Source organism: Aotus nancymaae, unplaced genomic scaffold, assembly GCF_030222135.1.
Source record: "Aotus nancymaae isolate 86718 unplaced genomic scaffold, 86718_ANA_hifiasm-v0.15.2.pri h1tg000033l, whole genome shotgun sequence".
NCBI lineage: Eukaryota > Metazoa > Chordata > Mammalia > Primates > Aotidae > Aotus > Aotus nancymaae.
Window position 1 is genome coordinate 60,098,658 of NW_026988447.1, and position 10,845 is coordinate 60,109,502.

Genomic DNA, 10,845 nt, shown 5'->3' on the forward strand with positions numbered 1-10,845 from the left:
AGTGATTCCTCTGCCTCAGCCTCCCGAGTAGCTGGGATTACAGGTATGCACCACCATGCCTGGCTAATTTTGTATTTTCAGTAGAGTCAGGGTTTCACCATGTTGGCCATGTTGGTCTCAAACTCCTGACCTCAGGTTATCCGCCTGCCTTGGCTTCCCAAAGTGCTGGGATTACAGGCATGAGCCACTGCACTCAGTCTCATCTCTTAAATTCTCAGTTTATTTGGAACGTGATTTCAAGTCAGTTTAGAGGAACAACTTTCAGTGAGTATAAAGCATTCATTGAGTTCTGTTTTTTGTTTTTGTTTTTTTAATGAATAGAAACAGGTTATCTCACTATGTTACCCAGGCTGGTCTAGAACTCCCAGCCTCAAGTGATCTTCCTGCCTTTGCCTCCTAAAGGGCGCCACCACACCCAGCCTGAGTTCTGAACTCTTAAAACTGCAGGTAGGACGATATTATCACAGAATTTATTTTTACATAATACACTGAAAATCCACCTACTACCTGTTTCTTCTTCTTGAAGCATGACAAATTTAATTACATGTCATTAAAAATGGAGAAACATATATCAAAGCTGATAGAATGTGCTTTTTTGTTTGGTTTTGTTGTTGTTGTTGTTGTTTGAGATAGGGTCCCTTTTTGTTGCCTGGGCTGGAGTGCAGTGGTGTGATCATAGCTCACAGTAACTTAGAATGTTTGAGTTCAAGCCACCCTCCTACCTCAGCCTCCTGAGTAGCTAGGACTACAGGAATGTACCATCATGCCCCACTAATTTTTAAATTTTTTTTGTAGAGACTTGGGCCTATGTTGCCCAGGCTGGTCTCAAACTCCTGGCCTCAAGTGATCTCTCACCTGGGCCTCTCAAAATGTTGGGATTACAGGCATGAGCCACCACGTCCATCCAGAATTTGTTATTTGGAATGGACAACTAAATATCTATTCCACTGAGAAAAGATTATATATCTATTTTAAGTCAGCAAGTCTCTACAATGTACAATCTAGGACAAAAATAATGCTGGAAATAAGCAGATACACGTAATTCTTTTTGGATTGCAGTCACAATGATTCACATGCTCTCACTTTCCCCTTCTCCCTATTGGAACCCTTCTCTCCTACTATACACCAAATCAACAGATGTACTGTATAACCTCCTTCAATAATGCTGCAGTATTCACTCACTTTTGGCAGTGAGTCGAAATAGAAATTGGAGATTTAGACCAAGTAAATACTGTATATTTGGCAAAATCATTTGTGGTTGTGTTCTTCAGCATAGTTTCCCAGATAACCACCAGCTCTACTTGGCAACTGGTCGTTCCCACAGTTAAGGCTCCAATTGTAAAGCTGGCTTGGGAGATATTCTACTGCTGCTGGCTTTGGTACCATTACTATCCTTAAGAACTACTGTGGAATGGTAGAATAATCACTGACAAAGTGTTACTCTGATTAACAAATACTGACAGCTGGTCCAAAGTTTTAGCCTGTTCCCAAGATAGGAAACAATTACATTTAAACAGCCTACGTCGCTATTTATAAAACAAAGACAATTCTTTCCAGTAATGTGAAATTGCTAGATAAGACCATGAAATTCTATTAAAACAATAATAACAACATAAACAAAACTGAACTTGCATTGGAAGCAATTAAAACATAAAAAGTAGATCTAATATTTTCTAAATATTATTCTAAAATACTGACATTATACAATGTCAAGCATCCATAACTTTTGAAGATATTTTATTTCAAGGTAATTTTGTAAGAATTCATAAGAATTTACCTACTTGGACTTTGGGCAGGATGGAAAATAGAGTTTCTGTGAGGCATGCCTATGAATCATAAGAAGGGCTTCTTAATGAGGTCAGCAAATAAGGAAATACATTTTAATAGTGACATTTTACTTACAACATTATTTGGGGGTGGAGTCTTAGAAGAATTGATAGGGAACTTTTCACTTCAACAAGTGAAACTAAAACATTAACTCCAATTTTTGTTACCTATTACAAGACCAGCGCCCAATAAGGACTTTGGAATTCTTTCACAACAACTCCCTGGCAGGTGTGCTTCACTTGTTCTGGAAGTGATGTTCACTTGCCAAAGTCTAGTAGGACCATGTGCCACTGCCTCAAAATCATATCAATTTCTCTGGCTTCTGGTATAAACTGGCACATCAGATCTAACTAAAGCCTTAAGAAGTGTTTGGCAAATATAACAATTTAAACAAAGCAAGGGATTTCTCTCACTGCAATTTAACTTCTCATGAATGATTAGTTCAGTAAGAAAATAAGCAAAACAATGTCATAGTTTTAAAAAAGCTATCTATCTTGCTATTGTCCATTATCAGGCTCCTAAAATTCAATAACCCAATACAGTCCTATAGAATTTTTGGGGCATCTAGGTGGTATGATCACACAGATGGTATATAAAGAACTGAGGTTATGTCTTTTATTGTAAGCTATCCCATACTTATTAAAATAATTTCTCTTTTTCAACAAAGGATGTTACTGTTATTCAGAGGGGTGACTAATATACACATCTCTTCCTTATAATCACTGAAATACTTCATACAGTATTAATTAGCAGCTATTTTTAGCATAAACACAGGATACATAACAATAGTCTAAATTTGATGACAGGAAAAAACAAGTCTTTGTAGTTATATTCAAAATTATTAACCAATGTAGTTATTCTTATTTATTGATTTGAGTGGAAAATGTTGTATCTATTATTAGTTGAATAGGCTGAAGGCAGCAAATACCACAACATATGAAAAGTTGTCCCCCAAAAGTAAATACTATTTTGTTAGCAAAAGGCATTGTTTATTTTTAATTGTGAATTGCTGGAATAATTAACCATAGTTTTCTCAATAGTTTACCATGAACAGCATTAATGGTAAAATCCTAAGTGGTCTTTTTTTTTTTTTTTTTTTTTTTTTTTAATTTTAGGGCAAATGAGAACTAACCAATAAACCATTTCTATGCCACAGAGATAAGTAATACTTCTTCCTTGTAAACACGTGAAAGAAGGCTGTGTTATCAACGATTAAAGCAAACTTAACTACATTAAATTAACAAAGATCAAAATAGAAAGTTACACAGTGAACTACTGAGGACAAACAGTTTTGGAAATTCGACTTATGGAGAAATATCTATTATTGTGCTTTTCCTTCTATCCATTTTTTAATCCTAAAAATTGTCTTCTAAACTTCAGTTCTATTATCCAACCCTTCACTAACACTTCTCTGCTTACTAACATTTAAAAACATCAATATTTACTGTGTTTAAATTTATATTCCATTCCAAACATTAAGCACACATACAAACATGTAAAAGAACATAACTCCCCTTAGTATTTCAACCTTCCATTAAAATGCAAATGTAATGATTTCATTAGCCAGGCAACAATACCCACAGTCTCACACCAAACCAAACCAATGTCTTTTCTCTGTGAATCCCAACGTCCCTTAAGATACAGTCTTATTCCTAGGTTGGATCATTTGTTGATGAATATCTCTGAATTTGAGTTTGCCATTATAATCCCTGATTGAAGGGGAAAAATCACAATGTGTGATTTGAGATCTTAAATTCATGAATGTATTCTATTCCCTAGACAGATAAATACATAAATATTTCACTAAATTTTATGCACAAAATTTTACCGCGGGAAAATAAGCCTTTTCTCAATTCTTAAACATTAGATGAAGAAGGGAGAACTCAGTCAATGTAATTAAAAGTATATCATGAGGGTAATAACCAGCAAATAACACTTCTATTGCATTTTCGGCCTTTCCAGGAGTCTATCCAGGCCACACTTTATTATGTCATAGATAGAAAACTCTCCACAGAAACCCTGTTAGCTTAATAAAACTAGACAAGCAGTCCCAGTGAAAAGATTCAGCAAGATGCGAGTGACGAGTGTGTGTGCATGTGTGTATGAGAGAAGACACACACACAGAGGGAGGAGAGAGAGAGAGAGAGAGAGAGCGAGCGAGCGAGAGAGACAGAGGCAAAGAGTAAAGAGGGGAGACAGAGAAAGGCGGAGAGATGAAAGACCAAAGAGAGAAGCCAAAAGAGAAATTGGATGGGGCTGTTACAAATCTGCTCTTCACTTCTTTGCTGGGATTGGGTTTCATTCTTTCGGCGCCCCTGACCTTGCAGTCTCGGAACTCTCAACGCTGCGCTCCCCACCCCCTCCCGCCCCCTCCCCGGGCCTGCGCCTGCCTTTGTGTCTGCCTGTCACTTACCAAGGAACCAAACCAAGCTGATTCGGGAGAAGCACAAAGCCGGGACACAGATTTGTCCACAAATTCTCTTACACACATTCCCCAGGCTGGAAGGCGCAGCCCAGCGCAGACTGAGGTACCTTGAGAAAAGTGAGTTCTGGTCTTGTTGGGGAACCAGAGAAACTATTCTTTCCTCTTTCACTCAGCGCCGCTAACAAAACGCGCGGACTTAAGAAAAAAACAAAACCCCACTCAGTGTACTCCAATTCCACTCCCTGTGACATTCACTTCGTACAGCCCCCAAAAGGGGGATAAGGAGGTAAGAACTGGCGGACACAAACCCAGATCCAGACCCAGACCCTAGAGCGGATAAAAGGGTCGAAAAACCCCCTATCAGTGTTCTCTCTGGGGTTGTGGGGATAAACGGGAGGCTCGTTTCACTTACACGAAAGAAACAGGGGAAGAGGATTAAAGGGAAAAGTAGTGTCCCCCGAAGCTGAACTATTTTAGAAAGGAAAGCAAATTTAAAAGACCACTTTTCTGAGGATTAAAAGGCCGGGAAACCGGCTCGCCAGAGGTACAAAGGTAAGTTTTCTGGGTAAGGAGGGGCGAACATTAGCAGGAGAGAAGAGAACACAGAACTACAGGTTTAAGAGGGGTGGGGGGAATTAAAACTATATTTGTCAGCCATGTTGAAGAGGCTCCAGTAATTTGTGAAGCTTCCCTCTTCCCTCTTAGTATTTGTGGGTGACATTACAGGGTTTGCTCCCCAGTCCCTGGAAGCCCGAGAGAAAGCGAAGGGGAGAGGAAAGGGGGAGTCTCGCGGCATAAGAAAAGCGCTCTGACCTCGTTCTCGTCCCTCAGCCTTGCAGCAATCCAGCAGTTGCAGTCGGGTCTCCTTTCTAACAAATCCTAAAGGGCAGCCATCTTGCTTCCTTCTGCTTCTCTACGAAAGCAGCCTAGCCTCCGCATCAATATTCATAAGGCAGTTTGACGTCTGTTCTCATCACTCGGCGGGGCCGGCGTCTCGGGGCGGCCGCGCCGAGGGGGCGGACGTGACTCGCATGCGAGCGGGGCCTGGGCGCGCGGCGCTCGCGAGGAGGAGGCGGCGGCGGCCGCCCGAGGTCTCGCCGCTACCGCTGCCGCCCGCTCTCCTCCTCCGCCCGGGCCTCCTCCCGCTCCGCCCGGGCCTCCTCCCGCTCCGCCCCGGCCTCCTCCCGCTCCGCCCCGGCCTGCGCCGCCGCCCTCGGGCCCTCAGCCCGGGCTCCCGGGGAATTAGCCCCCTGCACCGGGCGTCCAGCACGAAGGCCCGCGGCACCTGGGGCCGGACAGCGGGGCGCGCGGTGGAGACCTGGGCTGCCCTCGCGCTGTGCCGTGGCGCGGGGGGAGTGGCGCGCCCGGATGAGCGCGGGGCGGGAGCCGGGGCTGGCGAGCGCGGGGAAGGGTGCAGCCCTCGGGGACCCCGGGGACCTCGGCGGGTCCCCATCCCCGGGAGAAGACGCGAGGCAGGAGCGAAGGTGGGGGCGGTGTGGGGGGTTGGGATGGCATGGGTGCCTGGACAAGGACTTGACAACCGAGATTTCCCTTTGAAACTTTTTGCGGGTCCGCGCTCCACCACCCCTTCGAGGACCCGCGCACACCCCCCTGCGCGCACCCACCTCCTCGCGGGTGTACCCGCACACGCCCTCGCATTGGCCCCCGCCTCCACACACGCTACCTCTCCCCGCACCTCACCCCCGCTTGCGCCCACCTTCTTCTCAGAGGCCCGCGTCTCTATCCTTTACATCCCCTTGCCTGCGCTCTCCTGTCCTCCCGGTTCTGTCGCTTTAATCTCACTCAGCAGAAGCACTCCCGTGTTTCACTGAGGGCAAGCCCTTAGTGCTTTAGGGGCCTGTATTTTTAAAGACCCGACAAATTGGGAAATTGACCGAGTCCTGTTTCTCCCCGCCCCGGCCCACCTTCTGTTTACTTTGGCCACGTGGGCTGAGTAGAGGAGGGCGTCTCAGAGAGTCAAGATGGGTTTCTCACCAGTGACCCTCTACTTCTCGCTAGTAGGAAATAAACCTGTGCTTTCAAACGCTCATGTTGCCTCCCGTAAGAGCCTCTACTTTGCAGAAGTTTCCACCAGTACAATTAAATAATGAGTAATGAAGAAACCGACCGATACAGAGCTAATTCCGAATGACGGGTGCTTGATTTTCCCTGACATTCAGAGCCCTGTAACTACGCTCTTCCTTTGACAGGAGTTTTTCTCTATTGCCGAGTAGTGTTACTTCCCATTCTAATGCCCCTATTTCTTATCATAAACTTTTTGTTTGAAGATGAGATGAAGAACAAAGCCCATATGAATCATAGTACGAATCAGATCACCTCAGATAGTAGTTTTTGAAATAGTCCCTTCATCTTTAACATGTCACATTATTGACGTTCACATTTTAAGTAGGTATTTTTGGTCACATCTTTTATGGGATCACCGCATGGTGATCACAACCCTTAAGTCAATACTAGTTACGCTGTGTAACCACACTTTTTTTTGGACTGTAATTTCTTCAGAAGTGAAGCCCTAATTTTATGAAATCGGAATATTTCCTCTTTGAAGAGTGTAAAAAAGGGAACTCCTTGCAAGTGCAACATTGTTGCTAAGAAGAAGTTTAATGTGTCCAATGAAACATTGTTTATTCCATTTTGAAACAAAGTTGACTCAGATTTCAGATTTTGCACAGGCTAACAAAAATAGTACATTTTCTCCTAAACATTTCAGGTGGGAATGACATTCCATGTGTTCTAGCTGTGCATTAAAGCATCACTTAGGTCTTGGCAATTGTTAACGCATTCTAAAATCTAAGCTGTTTGAAAAGTTCTTTGTGATTGTGATTTCTTTTCTTTTTCTTTCTTTTTTTTTTGAGACGGAGTCTTGCTCTGTCGCCCACGCGGGAGTGCAGTCGCGGGATCTTGGTTCACTGCAACCTCCGCCTCCCGGGTTCAAGCGATTCTTCTGTCTCAGTCTCCTGCGTAGCTGGGACTACAGGCGCGCCCCACCACGCCCGGCTAATTTTTGCATTTTTAGTAGAGACGGGGTTTCACCATATTGGCCAGGCTGGTCTTGGACTCCTGACCTCGTGATCCGCCCGCCTCATCCTCCCAAAGTGCTGGATTACAGGCGTGAGCCACCGCGCCCGGCTTGTGATTTATTTTTCCAGTTCAGGAAATAGAGTTCTCTCAAGACCGCGACATACGTTTATATAGTGGACAGTATTGCAGATTTGTTGAAACATGGGCTTTGGAGTTGGACAGAGCTGGGTGAGTCTTGACTCCTTTTCCACTGTAACCTTGTGCATTTTACTTAACTCTCTCAGTATCGGTTTCTTTTAATATATTGAACAACCGGTAAGACAGAAGGGTTGTGGTGAGTTTTTAAGAGCACTAGGTGAGTGCCCAGGTAGTTAATACTACTACTACAATAACAAACCATCTACTTCTAGAAGTTGTTTTTTTTTCTTCTGACTATAGAAATACGTAGTTATATATCTTCTTACACTTAATATATGGAAAATATTATATTAACATGTGTTTAATATGCAAGTATCTGTATATTCCTTTAGTTATAACTGGGAAATGATCTTGCAGGTCACCTCCTTCTCATTTCTCCTTTGAAAACTGCTCTCTGTTGTAACAGGTGGTTCTTGCCTATTTGGAGTCGTATGTGGCTTGCAGTTGGTTTTGCAACAGGCCCTGAACATTTTCTTGCCAACTTCTTTCTCTGTACTTACACTCTACCCTCAACCATCATGATGTTTTTTAATTTAAAAGAAAATACATTACTCCTCTTGGCTATTGTGAATTTTCAACAGCAAAAGGAAGTAAAATTCTGAAAACCTTCAAGTATAAAACACTTTAGTTTTTTTTAATTTTAATTTAAAAAACTTCTTCCTTAGCTGCTATTTCTGGGAAAGAAAGGATATGGTTTGCATAATCAGTTGTTTACTGAACACAGTGCACACTTGTATGGGTAACTCAGAGCCAGTTTTTATTAATTGTGTGCATTTTTGAGATTCCTCCTCCTATAGGTGTGGACAATCTATGCTTAAAATATAATTTACTTTTTTTTTTTTTTTTTTAACAACAATCAGTTATCAAATTCTTTAATATTTTTTCCCCCCTCAAACTAGAAATAGCAGCACTGTTTCCATACAGAGAGATCCTTGCCTCCTTAATGGAGAAAAAAACACTAATAAAACAAGTTCCACAACATACTACTCTGTGTTAGAAAGTTGGCTTGATTGGCCTGCGCACCTGCTATCTAACTCAGTTGCTCGGTCTTTAAGTTTCTTAGGGTGGAGGCAGTTTCCTGTCTGCTGTTGTCCATTAAAGAGCTGACAATGGCAGTTTGCTTTACAATGCGATTTTAAAAATATTGTACTAACATAAAAATAATAAGTGCATTCTTCATTTCCTCCCCACCTGCAGAATATAAAATTTTCTTTAAGGACTTGATTTTCTCTTCAACACAGAGAAATAGTTGTGATATAACCTGCTTTGAAAGAATTCTAATGGTTTAACAAAAACACTAAATCATGGCCTGTTGTTTCCCATCTCCAAAAACGTGCTTCTGAAGTATAACACGATAAAGATTCTCTGCATGCTTAAAAGACAATTGACCATTAAACAGCATAGCAATCATTGCTGTGAAAAAGCTTTCTTATTTCTTTTCTTTGGTAACATTACTGCACATTACATGTAATGTACAGTAATATAGAATGCTAAGTTTTTAAGTCTCCAATAGATGAAATATTGAAATATAATGTTTTATCTTATTAATATAAATTATTATTAATAAAAATTATTGTCTAACCGAGGGATTATAATATGAGAGTCTCGATAGAATCTCTTTTCTGATGATTTCTACTTTTTTCCTAATTTGACTTCATCTGGTTAATTTTTATTTGTATAATTTGAACATTGTAAAGAAAAAATACAAATTATGTAATCTTAAATTAGTGAAATCAGGAACTATCCAAGGTATGTACTAATTTAATTGGGCAAAGTAGAATATAAAATAAACTGAAAGGTGTTGCCAAAGGCATTATAGAAAGAATGTTTCTGAGGAGTGAGAATCACTTAAGCCTAGGAATTCAAGACTGTGAGACACATGAGCAATGACTGTGCCACTGAACTCCAGACTGGGTGATATTGCAAGACCCTGTCTCAAAAAGAAAATAAAAGAATATTAGAATCATTAGTGGGACAAGCATCACGGAAATTCCTCCAGAATTATTGCAAACATTGCTAATACCAATCTCACAATTTTAGGGAACATTTTTTTATCCTCATAAATTTTGACTTCACAATCCAGTAAATACTCTTTTTGTCTTCATCCAAATTTAGTAACTCACTTAATATCTCACTTTATTTTGAAAGAATAATTTTTAACTTTAATGATGAATTTCAATAATCAATAAAATTTAAGAATTAGTAATTGCCTCAGCATCATTTTATGGGACTCTATAGTTTTTTGGCATTTATGTACACTATTATGACTTAATATTCAAAATCATGTCATATTAAAAATGGCATTTAATATAATTTCCATCATATAAATATTAAAGGTGAGGTTAAGTGATTTATTTAGGGTCAGACATCCTGTAAATAGAGAGCACCTTTCAAATATAAATTTTGTGAATTAAGTTTTATATCGAAGCTAACCTTCTGTTTTTTTCCTGCTTGTCCTCTAATTTTTTTTCCCTCAACATTATTAGTTCTGACTGGTAAAGAAGTCTTCCCTTCACAACCCCATGGCAATTTTCTATTATCCTTTGCTACTTAAAAAAATAAAAAACTCAGCGCCTACATTTACTTAGCACTCCAAAAGTAATTTTATTTGTTAAATACTGGCTGTCCACCAAGCATTGAAATAATTGTTTTACATTCATTATCTCTTTTAATTTAATACTTATTACAACAAAGTAAGTTAGGTAATATCTTATTGAGAATTAAGGACTTAGTAACTTGGTTTGGATAAAATAGCTGGAACAATTGTCTAAATCAGGGTTAGCTGACTCAAGCTGATGATCTTGCAGGCTACCTGGTGCTGTCTCCCAATTTAGCAGATACGGACATCTATGTTTGCCCCTTGTTAAGTTTTTCACACAGTATGTTTTATAGCAAAAACATCAGTATTTCCCATATCTTTCTCATATTAAAAAAACAAAAACCTCTTTTGTCTAAATCTCTACTTTTTAAAGAAAAATTCTTTGCTTTCTACTCTGTTTCTTTACTTTCCAATTTTGTCAGGAAGTTAGCAAGCTTGAACTCTTTGGAAGAATAATTACATTCATGTAATAAGCAAATGTGATACTGTACCCCTTCCCCACAACCACTTTAACATGTGTCTTCACTCACTAACAAGTTGTTTGCAAAGGTAAGTTCTAGTGTATGTTTTCAATATTGGTGTGCAATTGCACCTTTGACCTGCCCTTGACTTTTATGAATGACTTAGGATTCATTCCGCCAAGCAAAGAAGCTGGCAGGTGGAAAGAGCGCCATCTACTGAAATCGTTAATCAGAAAAGGGTCTTTGGTGATATTAATAAATTACTCAGAATGGGATAGCACCAAACTTTTCAATTG

The 10,845-nt window shown here is 40.4% G+C and overlaps 1 protein-coding gene across 7 annotated transcripts in view; it reads right to left on the bottom strand.

The window, feature by feature from the left end:
- The window catches only part of TET2 (tet methylcytosine dioxygenase 2), a 137,423-nt gene extending 132,215 nt beyond the window's left edge, over positions 1–5,208 (bottom strand). For 3 of the 7 annotated variants that reach the window (XM_064384043.1, XM_064384045.1, XM_064384046.1), the window contains exon 1: positions 5,066–5,208. The gene's annotated coding sequence lies outside the window, so the exon portion shown is untranslated. The remainder of the gene's footprint in view (positions 1–5,065) is intronic. The other 4 variants (XM_064384041.1, XM_012436520.3, XM_064384042.1 and 1 more) reach the window with 3 other exon arrangements.
- Positions 5,209–10,845: the final 5,637 nt, after the last annotated feature.